Consider the following 15736-nt stretch of genomic DNA (forward strand, 5'->3'; position numbering starts at 1 on the left):
CCACTTGTCTCCAGAACACTACTCTGCCAGAACAGAAGGACTGAATTCTCTGGGTGCCCTGGCCCCCTGGGAAAGTGGGTTCAGCAGCCATCTGTGGCCACGAGGGGGTAAGAGAGTCAGAGGAGCGCTGGCGTTGACCATGCCCTCTGCCACACCATTGAGCCACATCTTCTCCCTCCAGATGTTACTTGACACACGGCATCTTATGTACTGAAATGACAATGCTGCCTGTTTCAGGCCGATACTTGCAGCCAAATGCACGCCTAACTAAGACATCTTGCCTCAGCCAGGATCTGGCTGCCACGGGCTGTGGAGAGTGCGAGCGGCCACGAACACGGATTTGAAAGTGTCTCAAAAGGACTCAGAGATGAACTTTGGGAATCAGATTTCCACTAAGCGTGACTGGTCACAGGCATCCAGGGATGACGTGGTGTCTGAATTAATTCTCGGGGGACTTGAACTGCAAGCTGCCTTCTTTCTCCCTATGGACTTGTAAGAGCAGTCGGGGAGACTGTGATTTTAAGGGCCAAGCCCAGCCCGCTGGCACAACTGCACTGGGGTCTGCTGGCCCCAGGCTCCCAGGCTGGCGAAATCTTGCAGAGCTTGTGGGTCCTTTTTCCTCCTGTCACCAGCCATTTGCTAGATGTGCCAACAGTTAAGCCCCTTCCTGCACTCCATAAAGACAGCTCGTCAATGTGGTTGACTGCCGGGTGCTTTTCCACAAAGCACTCCCACAGATCTCAGCTAATCAGATGGAAGATGGAAGAGTGGTCAATCTACCAAAATAGGTCAGTCTTTATTTTTTAATCCTCTTATTCATAATATATTGAAAGGGAAGAATGAAAAAAAAAAACATCATTAGTAAGAACATCTAGGATTACTCAACTTGTCTGTGCCTCAGTTTGCTCACCTATAAAATGGGGATAATAAATAATAATTGGGGTGTTGTGAGGCCTAAATAAATTATTCTATGAAAATGTTTATTTATTTATTTTTTAGGTTTTTATTTTTTATTTTGAGAGAGACAGAGAGAGAGACTGCACGTGCACGCAAACAGGGAAGGGGCAGAAGGAGAGGGAGATAGAGAATCTTAAACAGGCTCCACGCTCAGCATAGAGCCTAATACAGGACTTGATCCCACGACCTTGGGATTATGACCTAAGATGAAATCAAGAGTTGGATGCTTAACCAACTGACCCACCCAGGCGCCCCTCTATGAAAAATATTTAGAACAAAACCTATTACATAGCGAATGTTCGATAAAGGTGAGCTGCCATTGTTCTTATTGCTGGTGACATGGTGAATTTTTTGGATGGAAGGTCTGTGAAAAGCTTCAAAACCCCACTCTCTGCTCCAGTGGACACACAGAGAAAGGCACTGCTCTGATTCTGGCCCCTTAGGGAAGGAAGGAAGCTTGAAGGTCCGGGCCAGGGAGGAGAAGCTGGCTCCAGGGCCCAGGGTACTGTGGGCAGGAAACAGACCTACTGGGTGCTAGCTGCCCACCCAGTAGCCATCCTTCCCTTTCTTCTCCGAGTGCTCAGCTAATGCAAGATCTCCCAACCTGCCCTGCAGCTAGGGGTGGCCAACAAGAGGTAAGCAGAAGTTGTTGTGGGGCTTCAAGGAAAATTCCTCACCAGAAACATGGAGTGGACTACAATTTTGTAAACCACCCCCCACCCCCACCCCGCCGCCCAATTCCCATCTGGATTCAGACTCTCTAGCTTGACACCAGGAGTCATATTGGACCACGATGCCACCTTTAGGATGAAAGCCTTCTGCTAGGGACGGTAAAGCAGAAAGACAGAAGGATCCTGCTTTTCCTGACATCTGTGGAGCTGCCATACCAGCCAAGGGCTGTCAACCTCTGGACATTTTAATCACCAGAGACACCACCTTCCGTGGAATGTAAACTATTATTATTTCTGGTCTCTGCTACCGGCAGCCGAGTGTACTTTCAAAGGATATTATGGTCTTACACGGCAGACGGCCAATGGGCCACAGCGTTCCACACCAGAGAAACCCCTCAAGAAACCTGCCACCATTTGAAGTGTCCTCATGCTTTAGAGGACCCTCAATCTCTCCTCAAGAGCAGGCAGAAAGCTAGGTACCGAATTTCTCACAGAACCGGATTACAACCATTTTGCCCTACGAGGAGGTAAAATAAGACCTACAGGAGATCTCCTGAGCCACTCACTCAGTAATTATGAAACGCTCCCCTAGGCTGGACACTGTGCACACCAGGGTGTGAGACCTGGTAGACAAAAGCAGGCACAGTCCCTGCTCTCACAAACCTTACAGTCCAGAACAGGGGACAGAAAATAAACAAACAGGCAAACAAATACATGTATGAGTACGAATGGTGAGAAGTACCACGTAGGAAACCAGGGTAAATTTTAGCCCAGAACTGAAGAGAAAGGAGAAGGAAGTCATGTGAAAAGTGGAAGTAAGAGTCTCCAGGATGTCCATCAACTGAAGAACGGATAAAGAAAAAGCAGCGCATCTACACAATGGAATATTATTCAACCATAAAAAGAATGACGCACTGATTCATGCACAACATGGATGAACACTGAAAACATTATGCTGAGTGAAGGAAGCCAGTCGCAAAAGACCATGTATTGTATGATGCCATTTACATGAAATGTCCAGAAGAGGCAAATCCAGACAGACAGAAAGTAGATTAGTGATTGCCAGGGGCTGGGAGGAGGGGATGGGGGGGGGGGGGGGGATGGAGAATGACTGCTGATGAATTTTGTTTTGTTTTTGGGGCCAATGAAAATGTTCTGGAATTAGATACTGGTGATGGTTGCATAGCCTTGTGAATACACCAAAACCCACTGAATTGTGTACTTCAAAAGAGTGAATTTTAAGACATGTCAATTATATCTCAATTAAAAGGCACTCAAAGGGCTACTGTGATTCAATCACTATGTTGATAATAAAGTCTCTAATGAAAGTTAAGGAAAAAAAAAAAAGTATCCCAGGAGATGGAGGCGAATGTGGGAGGCTGTTCAAGGAAATGCACCGGAGGCCTGTGTGGCTAGATGGTTGTGGTGCAAGAGGGAATGCTCCAGGACGTGGCAGACATCCAGAGCGCCCTGTGAGCCGCGGTCATACGCGTGCTTTCTATTCTAAGTATGAGGGGAAGCAGGAGAGTGATGTGTTCCGATCTACATTTCTGAAAGATTTCTCTGGCTGTTGTGCAGAGATGGTCAGGGTTTAAAAGAAGCAGGGAGAACGATGAGGTGGCCACTGTAATACCCAAGGAGAGGAGGCAGTGGCTGGGACCAGGGCGAGGGCAGAGGAATGGAAAGGAGGAGGCTGGTAAAGATGTGAATTTCAAATCAAGGACACATAGGCCTCACTGACGATGGGATGGCCACGAGCGTAAGGCTGAAAAGAAAGATGCACGTGTCTCGTGAATTTTTCCAAAGTGGTTTTCTGCCAGCTTCAGGTTGTGCACAGAATGACAGCAGGTCACCAAATGCCTGTTAAATGAATTAAATAAATGAACAAAATCACTGCCTGGCTTTTTTTGTGGGGCACATTTTTGTATTTTCAATAAAGATGTTAAATTCTCTCTCTCTTCACGTATATATATGTACACGGATCCTACCTATCAACATAATATCCTTACCCATACCTGTTTCTCTCCCATCCACTGGTAGAGACTGGTCCACTAAACACCACCAGCTACCCATCTGCTCAAATCAGAAACCTCAGGGTCATCCTTTTATACATACACACACCATAAGCAAGGTCAAGCTTCTAAGTCAGTAACAACAAGGTCCTTCCATCTCTGAGGGGCACAGAGAAATAGGTAAGCCAGAAAGAAGGGAGCTCTTACTTCTGATCAACAACATGTAGGAGAGAAAACAGAGACAAGAAGTGTTCTCTGTCTTTTTAGTGGGGGTGGGGAGGAGCAAGAGATATAGTCAAGAAGGGGAGGGGCGTCTGGGTGGTTTAGAGGGTTAAGAGTCTGATTCTTTCTTGGTTTTGGCTCAGGTCATGATCGTCATGGCTTCTGGGATCACGCCCCACATCAGGCTCTGCACTGACAGTGAGGAGCCTGCTTGGGATTTTTCTCTCCCTCTCTCCCTGCCCCTCCCCGGTTTGCACATGTGCTCTCTCTCAAAATAGATAGATAAACATAAGAAGAAGAAGGAGGAGGAGGAGGAGGAGGAGGAGGAGAGGGGGGAGGGAGGAGAAGGAGAGAAAGCAGTGTGAATAAACATGGTTTAGTCAGGGGAGGAATTTGGGTCAATTTGACCCTTATGCCTTTCCCTTTAAGTCCCACTGCAAGTGAAGACCAGCAGAAGACAAGTTATATCCCAAAGGGGTCATTAGCCCCAAACCACTGTCAGCCACACCCATTCTGAGGGAAACACCAGAGCCCTAGAAGAATGCATCCTGGAACCAGAAGTAGGAAAGGGGAAGGAATGAAGTCTCATAGAGAACATCTACAGGGCCACCGCCATCACAAACCACAGGGCAAACAGTGCCCCTGGAGTGGTGCGATGCAACGGTCTTGTGGGGATGTGTCCACCCAGAACATTCCTTCTAGGTCCACTTTCCCCAGCAGTAGGACTTATCTGGTTTAAGAGTGGGATGTGAGAAACATTTCACTGCATGGTTCTTGTGCAGTGGGCTTGGTTGTGGACACAAGGAAAATTATCACCTGTGTTGCCTGTCCCAAGAAGCTTCATCTGGAACATAGCCAGGGACCTGATGCCTCGACTTTACCATTTCTCTAACTCCCCTGTGTCACTCTTTCTTCCTTCCTTCCTTCCTTCCTTCCTTCCTTCCTTCCTTCCTCCCTCCCTCCCTCCCTCCCTCCTTTCTCTTCTTTTCTTTTCTTTCTTTCTTTCTTTCTTTCTTTCTTTCTTCTTTTCTTTCATTCATTCATTCATTCATTCATTCAACATTTATTTATTTTTGAGACAGAGCATGAGTAGGGGAGGGGCAGAGAGAGAGAGGGAGACACAGAATCTGAGGCAGGCTCCAGGCTCCAAGCTATCAGCACAGAGCCTAATGTGGGGCTCAAACTCACAAACCGTGAGATCATGACCTGAGCCAAAGTCGGATGCTTAACCAACTGAACCACCCAGATGCCCCTCCCCTGTGTCATTCTTACAAGCAGCAGATCTGGTAGCAATGAGTGCTTCAAACAGCTGACCAAACGCTGCTTTATTCATTCTACAGAGAAAGGGAAGTAGGTCAAAGTGCCTGTCATGGTCAGGTAGAAGGGACTTTTCACGCAGCACCCATGTTAGCCTCTCCTAGTCTGAGGTCCAAGTGAAGGTTCACCAACACCATGGACTCTCCACCTGTGGCCGGAACACCCTCCCAAGGGATCTCTAACATTGACCAATGTATGAAGTTTGTCTGGACCACAATTAAGGATACCGCAACATCTTCCAGACAGAACGCTGGGCTAAGAAGGCCATGTGACGTGGAAGAGAAAGGGAGTGTGATACCATCACTCAAATACAACACAGATACATACACTAGTCATTATAATTTCCATAAATGGGATATCATATTTACTCCTCTGAATCTTGCTTTCCCTTAAATGTTCTCACAAAAATGCCTCCAAATCAACTAATAGTGGGTCTTACCCACTGTTTGTTTTTTTTTGGCAGCTAATATTCCACAGTATGGATGTGCCATATTTTACTCAATCATTCCCTGAAAAATGGGCATTTATTTTATTTCTGGGGGTTGGTTGGTTTGCCCCTGAAAACCATACTGTAATAACCATCCTTTGGCACTGGGGCCATTTTTTTCTATAGGGTAGATTCTCAGGAGCAGGACTGCTATACTGAAGACTACTTATGGGTATTATATAGTTATATTACGGAAGGGGTTCCAAGATCAGGATGTAGAGCTGTGTATGTAGCATCCGCTTGGTTTTGTATGGAGTCTCTGGAAGAACACACCTGAAATGGGTGTCCTCGCGGGAGGGGAACTAGGTTACAGTGGATGGGCAGGGGAGACTTACTTTCTGGGTGCCATCTGAGTGTTTTATCACGTGCATATTCTGCTCATTCGAAAATAAAAAAATATTTTTCAGGCTGCCTTCTAAAGAGGTTGCAATGATTCACACGTCCTCTAGCAACCTGGGAGAGTACTTAGCTGAACTCATTAATGCCCTATATTTTTCTCAAGGCTGTCCCTCCTGCCCCCTTCTTGTTTTGACCTAGTATGAGTTGAAACATGTCAGATGTTACCTTCTTGTGATCCATAATTCCTCCTATTCTACAGCCCTTGGGCAGGTAGGAAGCAGATTCCCGGAGATGCTAATTTTGGCACGTCAGTCTGGCCAGCCCTTCCCCATAGCACAAAAAAGAAGCCCAAGCCATGGTGGCAGCCAGATCTTCAGGGACCTGAGGGCACGGATGGCAGAGAGAGACAAGGGCAGGGGGCTCTCTCTCCTCCGATGCTTGCAGGTCACACTGTTTTAAACTCACGCTGGCTGAGCTGCCCTCTCTAGCCGAGTGGCCTAGAGTCTCCCAAATGCCCAAAGTCTCTCAGAAAAGGGGAGAGAGGCCTGCAGCGGCTGCTGCCCGAGGAACCCACACTCTCAAGAACAAGGCCAGAGACAAGAAACAGGAGGGAACGGGGGACAGAAGACACAAAAGAATCAAGCTCATACAAACAGGAGGCCTTCTCATTCATTTCCTGCAGGCCAGGCATCCTCTACGGCTGGCCCCAAACCAAAGGCCTCGCCAGCCAATGCTTTAAGCCCCACTGTGACTCACGAGACAGGAAAACAAAGCTGACCTCGCACAGAGAGCAAGGGCCCCTCGTATGGCAGCAACTCCAATATAAACACCTGCTACTGCACTGCTGGCCGAAGTTCTGGACTAACCTGCAGAGGGGAGGGGAACAGATGAGAAAGCAGCTCTGGGGAAGGTGGGGGGGGGGGGTATTGGGGAGAGCATGGGAGAACATCTCAACACAGGCAGCAAGTCTACTTGATTCAGGTCCTCTGCTACCGTTCTGCAGCCTACGCTCCAGTCTGAGCTGGGACTGGTGTAGGGGAAGCCCCAGCCTTTGCTCGAGCAGTCCCCTCTGTCTGGATGACCTTGCCCTTGATCCTTTGAGACCCAGCTCAGCAAGGATGTGTACATGTGGGTGTTGGCTGGAGCGGCCTCTGTAAGTGAGGAAAATGGGAGACAACCTGAGTGTCTGTTAGCAGGGATGAGCCAACAAATTTTGATGCGGACACGCAACAGAATCCTTTATGGCTTCCCTTCCCTCATCCTCCATGGCCTCCATGGCAAGTTCACTGAATGGTTCTATTGCCACTGTTTCCAAAAATATCTCCTAAATCCATTTCTTTTCTCCTCTTTTCTTTATCTTTTTTTCAAGCTTATTTATTCATTTTGAGAGAGACAGAGGCAGCGGGGGCGGGGTGGGGGGGGCAGGGAGAGAGGAAGAGAGAATCCCAAGCAGGCTCCGCACAGTCAGCTTGGAGCCTGATATAGGGCTCGAACTCCCCAAACGTGAGATCATGACCTAAACTGAAACCAAGAGTCGGACGCTTAACCCACTGAGCCACCCAGGCGCCCCCTCCTCTTTTCTAAGCCAAGCTACCACCCTCATCTTTCACCTGGACAACTCCATCAGATCCCTGCTGGTGGCCTGGAGTCCCCTCTTGCCTTCTTAGATTCTATTCTCCACACACAGCCAGAGTGATCAAATCAAACAGGAATCACATCACATTGCTTTCTGCTTAAAAAATCCCTCGAACTGCATCTCCTTCCATTTCACCCATTGCTCAATGCTCCCACCACACTGGCCTTCTTTCCCTTCCAAGCTTATTCCTACCCCAGGGCCTTTGCACATTTTGCTCTAGCTATTCTCAAGGCTGGTTTCTTCCTGCCAGTAAGGCCTCCCTGTGACTGTATACAGTGAGTAGGCATGAAATCTAACTACATGCAATGATATGGACTTTTCACAGACATAATGTTGACTAGAAAGGCCAGACACAAAGGAGCATTTACATAAAGTTCAAAGTCAGGTGTGAGACATCAAGAGAGTGGTTTTGCCTAGAGGAGAGGAGTAACTGGGATACAACAGGAAAGGGACTTCTGGGGGCTAGAAATACTGTTCTTAGAGCAGGTTACATGAGTGTGTTCAGTTTGTGAAAGTTCATCTAGCTACACACTTTCAGCATGTGCCCTTGCTTATATATCTACACACAGAGCTTAATAAAATGTTTAAAGAATTAAAAACATTTTGGCTGCCCATAGTATTCCTTATGATTTGGGAATTTCCCACCTATGGGTCTTGGTGGGAGGCCGGGCCTGCCTCCCATTATCAGATATTACAAAGGCCAGGAACTGGCTCTCACAGCCTCCCCTGCAGCCAGACCATGAGTGCAGGATCTGAGTTATACCCAACAGATACACCCTCCCTCCGTGGCTTAAATGGAGCTTGGAGAACTAGGATGTATTTAGCTTGGCGTTTGGAGCCCAGAGCTGCAGCCTGGCACGAGAGGAGCTCATTGAGGCTTGATGAGCGGAAACAGGACCACCCCCACACCCATTTCCTCCCCCAGCACAATAATACAAGATTGGACCATTCTGTACTTGGGAGCTCATTCATGCTTTCAAGAAATGTTTACTGAGTGCCCATTTGGTGCCAGGCACTGCTCTAGGCACTAGGAATCCAGGTGAACAGAACACTGGAGTTAATGATCCTAGTGGGGAAGATGAACAATAGAATAAGTAAGAGATAGGTTAGTTAAGTGGTACAGAGAAAAATAGAAAAGAGAGATGAGAACCTCCCTGAGGAGGTAACATATGAACAAAGACGTATAGGATGTTAGGGAGGATGTGGGTATGAGAGAAGAGCTTTCCTGGTAGCAGGAAGAGCCAGTACAAGGACCCTGAGGTAGGCACATACCTGGGTGTCTGTGGAGCACAAAGGAGGCCCATGTGCCTGGAACAGGGCAAGTGAGGAGAACAGAAGGAGGAGATGGACCCACAGGTAATGGGGCAGATTGTGTGGGGCCTCGTTGGGCAAGGTGAGGACTTTGGCTCTTATTCTGGGTAAGATGGAGCCATGGGAGGGGTTATCAGCAGAGGAGGGTCAGATCTGATTGGGTGATGACAGAATTCCTCTGGCCGCTTATCCAACTCTCTCCTCTGCCCAAGATGGAAACCAATCCCAACGAGAAAGAGAAGTTTGGTCATTTGTGTGGCAAATGTCTGTCTGAAATAAGCAAAAGGTCTCCACCCGCTTCCTCCAACCCATCAAGGCCTCATGCTGGCCAGCAGGGCTCTGCAACACAATTAACAATCCATACCCCATTATAGGAAACCAGACCCTTCCCTTCTGGTCACTGGGAGAATTCCCAAAAGCAGATGAAGAAGCAATAAGGCCACGTGGCCAGGAGAGCACCAGCTCTGTAGTCAGCTACAGCCACAATCAAGTCCCAGCACTGCCTCTTAGCACCTGTGTGACCCATGACTCCTCACTAGACCTTTCTGAGTCCCAGGCTTCCTTATCAGTACAGAGGGGAGGGGAGAGGAGGAGTAATTTCTACCCTCGACAGGACTGTTGGGAAGATTAAATGAGCTAACAGGTATCAAGTGACTGGCAAAGTGCCTGGCACAGAGGGAGGCCTAAAAGATGTTAGCAAAGCTGTCATAGTAACCGGAATACTGAAGAAATAATAAGCGACATTCTCAGCTTCTCAAGTTTGAGGGTGTCCCTTGGGCAAACTGGACTCTGATGATATTAAGCAGAGGGCTGAAGTGAAGGGTCTTCCTGAGGAGGCAGGCCTTCCAAATGGAAGTTTCTTTCTCCCTCTACCTATTCTCCATGAGGTAAGTGCCCAGAACATCATCATCCAAGCTACCCATGCACACTTCTCCGTGCTTCACAAGCAGAGGCCCCAGTGGAAGAGACCCTGGCCTGTATCCACCTCTCTCAAGGAAATGTGAGTCAATGGAGAAGCATAAATGGCAGTCCAGGGCAAATTTCTTGCCTCTTCTCCAGTCAGAATAGCAGTGGGTATTCGGTTTGTTCCATGAAAAGATGGCAAGGCCTCTGGGGGGCTTCAGGTCCACATCCGTAACATGGGGAAAACAGTCACTATTCAGGCTTGCTCACATTCATTCCGCACACACTTAAAAAATACTAGGAGCCAGGCCCTGCTCTAGATGCTGAGACATAGCAATAAAACAAGGAGCTCACATGTTAAGAATGGCGCAAAAAGCAAACATAACATCAGTTATGGTTTGGCTCTTGGTAAGTGCTGTAAAGAAAAATAAAACAGGAGATGCAAATGACAGGAGGGTCACTTTAGGCCATTTTAGGGTGCTCGGGAAGGCCTGAGGCAGTATCCCAGCCATTCAAGCAGAGACCTGAATCAAGTAATGAAATAAGCACATGCATACGTATATTACAATTTTGGATACATCTGTCTGTATATAAAATATATACACACACAGAGCCAGGAACACAGCACCCGCTGTAGAAACCTGAAGGATCTAGTCTGAGAGTTAAGAGTGCTTGAGAGGCTCCTGCGTGGCTCAGTCGGTTAAGTGTCCGACTTAGGCTCAGGTCATGATCTCACAGTTCACGAGTTCGAGTCCCACGTTGAGCTCTATGCTGAGAGCTCGAGCTTGGAGCCTGCTTCAGATTCTGTGTCTCCCTCTCTCTGTCCCTCCCCTGCTCACGCTCTGTCTCTCTCTCTCTCTCTCAAAAATAAATAAACATTAAAAAAATTTTTTTAAAAAGTGCTCGAGGGCTGACCAGGACTGGCACCTTCATAAAACCTATGCTCTTCCCTCAGATTCTGATATAAGAATCACTATTAGAAGACATTCCTTTTTCTTTCCTTTTTCATACTTGATGGTGTACCGCAGACAGGGAAGGTACTCCCTCTCAGGACTGTGGTCCCCCTTGGTTGCCTCTGCATTCCACTGTACAGACAACTGAATTCACCCAGGCCCCTACGGATGGACATGGAGGGACAGCTCCCATCTTTGCTGACAATCGGTGCTGTAATGAGCTGCCTTGGACACAGATCACTTCCCACACTTGGAAATGCCTATAGGCAAAAGTCCTAAAATGGAACTGCTGGGACAGAGGACAGGCACGTGTGGGGGTCACAATGACAGATCCTGCCAAAGTCCCCTCCAAAGTGATGGTCCCATCTTCTCTCTGCCCAACACTAGACAAGCCTTACGCACAAATACCTTTTTATGTCAAATAACCTTTCTGCGTCTAACAGGCACTTCCTACTTCTACAGATGCTGCCAGGGGCAGTGTGGCAAACACGTCACCTCCCGGCAAGTATTCTCACGCCAGTATTCAAAGCCCTCCTACCTCTCTCGCCCTCTTCCTGCTTTTCCTCCCCACGCCAGGAAGGAAAAAGGACTGTGCAGCACATATACTTAAAAGAAGAAGAAAAAGGAAAAAGGACTAAAGCCCAACAACTTATGTAAACTATGTTTACTACGCACCTCAGCCGTGAAGTCGGGATGAGAGCAATGTGGCCTCAGAGGGCTGCCATTAGGATTCAAGGAGATGACACAGGTAAGGGACTTAGAATAATGGCTGGCACTCGCTACTTGATAAGTAACTACTGTCATTATTATATTTGTTAAATGGGAGCAATCATTTAAAAGCTTTGTATGTAGGGGCACCTGAGTGGTTCAGTCGGTTGAACATTCGACTCTTGATTTTGGCTCAGGTCACGATCTCATGATTTCGTGGGTTTCAGGCCCTGCATTGGGCTCTGCACTGGCAGTGGAGCCTGCTTGGGATTTTCTCTCTCTCCCTTTCTCTCTGCCCCTCCCCCACTTGCATGCAAACACTCACCCTGTCTCTCTCTCTCTCTCAAAATAAACTTAAAAAAAAAAAGCTTTGTACGTAAAAGTGCTTAGCAGTATACCTATTATGAAGTAGCCACTGCTCGCCATCACTACTGCTTTTATTACATTACTATTATAATTTTGTTCATTTCCTCAGCAAGATTCAGTAAGATATGTATCTGGTGGAAGGTGTTACACCTTTATTTAACAAAATAGGTGTAGTCCCTGCCTTCACAGAGCTGCTATCATTGAGAGGATGACAGGCCCGAATACATCAGCTGAGCAGCTCAGGGACGAAGGGTGGAGCACAGCCTGGGCAGGCCCCTGGGAGTCAGGTTTAAGGAGAGATCTGAAAGAAGAGTCAGCAGGGCAGGCCAGAATTGGAAGGGGCGGGGGAAGACCGGGAGAAGAGGAAGCATCCCTGGGGCAGGGAACAAATGCCATGCATTGAAGGAACTGAAAGCAGGCCAGGTGGCTGGCTGGCAGATGCAGAGGGACCCACAGGACGAGGCTAGGGGCAGGAGGCAGGCAGGGATCATGGCATGCTGGGCTGGCCTTTCTACAGGGTACTGCTTTGGAAACATGGACACTGCATGGGACACCCCTCATCCTCTAGTGGCCCAGGAGTGAAATGAAGTTTTAGTATTCGTATAGTAAAAAGGTACAGCTTAATCACTGTTCTCAGGGTCTTGCTTAATAACTCCCAGCCCAGAGGACCTGGGAAGGGGACACAGTAGGTACCCACAAGAGGACAGAGTGAACAATGACCCCTCCCTGCCTACAGCTGATTAGCCCAAGGAGAGTGCCTGACCTCAGCGGGGCCTGTCTTGAGAAGCCCTTCCTGGTCCTGATTAATGAGTCGAAAGGGAGATATTTTCTATTTGTTGGGTTGTTTTGGGCTTGGGCTGAGAGAATACAGGGTTATTCTCTGCAGGAGCCTGTACTGCAAGGTGTATAACTTGGTCTGTGGATAACCAGGTTTCCCAGCCATTAGAAGGAAAGGCAGACAGAGAGAGAGACAGACAGACAGTCACACTAATATAAGAGAATGAATACAGCAGACACAGGCAGAGGGAAGCCATGGGGAAAGAATCCTGATAGCGACATTCGTGTTCTGGTTCCAATCCACAGGCTGGCCACTTCCCAGCACCCATTCTGTTCTTCCTCTAGGAGTTTCTGGGTGGGAGCAACCAGTCCGCTGGTGATTCCACCCTGCCCAGTGATTGGTTCAGGGAAGGTCACGGGACCTGTGGTAGTCCAATCAGAGAGGAGCTCTGATGTCTTGCACTGTGACTGGAGGCAGATACCTTCCCTCTCTCTCCAGCCAGGAATAGTCTTAAACCTGGACCAGTGGGACAGCTAGTCTGCAACCTCCAGGGCAGCCAAGTTTGAGGAGGACCCAATTATCAGAGGGAAGAATGGAAGGACAGAAAGAAAGTGGGTCACTGTGATGGCCCCTGAGCTCCTGGCCCAACCAGCCCAGAAGGTGACCCCACCTCTGGCCTTTCCAGTTGCCCGAGCCAATCCTTTCCCTTGGGTTTATGGTGTTTCTGTTACTTGCAACCAAGTAACTGACTAGTACACAGTCCTTCCTGAGGCTTCGCTTTCATTTTTCTGGACCATCCAGCACGCTCTGGTTAAATCCTCCTTTTTTTGCCTGAGCCGCAAAGATGACAGGCCTTAAGGTGCTCTAAGAGCAGTAACAGCAATTTGGCCAATGACTTAACTTGCCCCTGCCACAGCTTCCCCAGCTGTTAAATGGGGATAGTAATGATAAACACTTCATTGGGTTGTTAAGAGGATTAGAAATGATTTAAAGAATACCTCATGCATTGTAAATTCTCCACACATTAGCAATTATTATTCTAAAGCACTGAAGGGTAACTGAAAGGTCTCAATTAGCTACACCCCTCCCCCATCTTGTTTGCTGTTTCTTTGTTCAGGTCAGCAAGCCCTTTCTTCATAAACAGTCCCCAAAGAACAGCCAGCCCAGTTTCTGTCAGGAGGGTCGCAAATCTAGCCTCAGTGGGGGATCGGAATGAAAAGAGATTGGACTCAACTTCTCCGGTAGCTGGGTGGCGGAGGAAGCCCTCATGAGCTCATTTCTCCATCAAATACAAGCTGGGGTCTAAAGTTTCAAAACACAGGCTGGGGCATGCTGGCACAGTCCCACGAGAGGACAAAGAAAAGAGAAAAGAGGCTGGATGGAAGAGAAGCCACCACACGGCAGGTTCCACAACTAACTGTCGGGAGGAGGCTCCCAGGCTGGCTTCCAGCCACATCCGCTCTCTGCACAGCTCTGAGACTGCAGGAAGAAGGGACCCCCACCATGTCTGTATTTACAGCTGGGAACTGGCATGGGCACGGGAAACTCGGAAATAAACTCCGTCAGGAAGCGAGAACTGGAAGATGCTTCCATAGCAACGCCCATCTGGAGCTCCCTGCCCGCAGCTGGAAACATTCAGAAGCGAAGCTTATCTAGAGATGTCCACCAAATTCATTTTTTCCATTTGCACCTGGAATATGTTACTTAAACTTCACTTCTCTGGGGAGCCTCTGGGAAGCCCCTATTCTTTGGCTCAAAAAAATCCTATCCTGAACATTTTAGGACACAGGACTCATCAGGGTGGCTGTGTGTTTCTCCCTCTCTCTGTGAAGAGGTGGGCTGTGTCTGCCTTGCTCACTGGTACCTGGCCCAGAACAGGTCTTTAATCCATGCTTCCTGAATAAAGAAGTCAACTGGTTTGTTCTCGATTTGGTGATTCATAACTTTAGCTACCATGTAAGCACCTGTATGCACATGGCAGTGAACTGAGAGGCACGACACCCCATGAGGGACTTACTACTGTTATGCCCACTTTGAAAATGAGGCTCCTTCTCAAGGCCAAAGCCACAAAAGAACTGGAGTTCTTTCATCTCAAGAGAAGGATAGGAGAGAGTGTGACTATCTATCTAAAGCAGGGCTGGACAGGTAGAGGGACATATAATGAGTCGGCTCTGACACTAAGAACTTTTTGAGTAGAAATGTTACAGAGCTGGAGTGTATCCCTCATCAAGGAACTCTGGAACACAGGCTTCTTGGGACACAAACATTAAACAGCCTGCTACATCCCGGGAGAATTCTACCCAACCTTCCCAGAAACCACAGCTCACATGATTCCTTACCTTTAACATATTTTTTTCTGCTTATGAAAGCAATATATGCTTATATATGCATATAAAAAAAACTTGGAAAATAAAGAAAGTGCAAAGAAGAATATAAAGTTACCCATCATCTTCCCACCAAGGGATAACCACTGTAAAGATGTTGGTTTACTTCCTTCCAGTCTTTTTTTCTAGTGTGAACAGTGTGTGTATAGAAGAGATATGGAGAGATTTTTCCCCCCTTTAAAGTCTCCTACCTGCGCTTTTCTCTGAGACTTTTAAACATCAAGTGAAAAATAATATTTTCAAATGGCAAAATTAAGCCTATTTCCTCAAACTACAGACGTGGGGAGAAAGGAGCCTTCCCTGTTCCTCTCCTCCAATTTCTGCTTCCACCTGACCCCTACTACAGACCAGCAGTTCTCAATCCTAACTGTGCCTGACCATAACAGTAACTGCCACAGTCAGCATTAACTGAGCAACTACTACAGAAGAGGCCATTTAAAACATTTTACAGATATTCTCTAATTTAATCCTTACAATCCTATGAGGCAGATATCATCATCATTTTACAGATGAGGAAACTGAGGCAAAAAAGGTTAAGTGACTTTCCCAAGGTCATCTGGCTGTTAAATGGTGGTGTTGGAACTTGAACCCAGGCCATGAGGCTCAAGGAGTCCCCTTTTCCCTGGTCCACACTGCTCAAGACCTCGGCAACAGTGACACCAACCCTGAGCTTCAGGGCAAGGTTCCCAATG

General features: G+C 47.7%; 1 protein-coding gene across 10 annotated transcripts in view; it reads right to left on the reverse strand.

The window, feature by feature from the left end:
• The window catches only part of SIPA1L3 (signal induced proliferation associated 1 like 3), a 236991-nt gene that overhangs the window by 149653 nt on the left and 71602 nt on the right, over positions 1-15736 (reverse strand). The window contains exon 1 of one of the 10 annotated variants that reach the window (XM_060650962.3): positions 6784-6807. The exons of the other annotated variants lie outside the window; for them this stretch is intronic. The gene's annotated coding sequence lies outside the window, so the exon portion shown is untranslated. Of the gene's footprint in view, positions 1-6783; positions 6808-15736 lie in introns of those variants that run through there. 10 annotated transcript variants of the gene reach the window in all.

This window comes from Panthera onca, chromosome E2 (assembly GCF_046562875.1).
Source record: "Panthera onca isolate mPanOnc1 chromosome E2, mPanOnc1 haplotype 2, whole genome shotgun sequence".
NCBI classification, from domain to species: Eukaryota; Metazoa; Chordata; class Mammalia; order Carnivora; family Felidae; genus Panthera; species Panthera onca.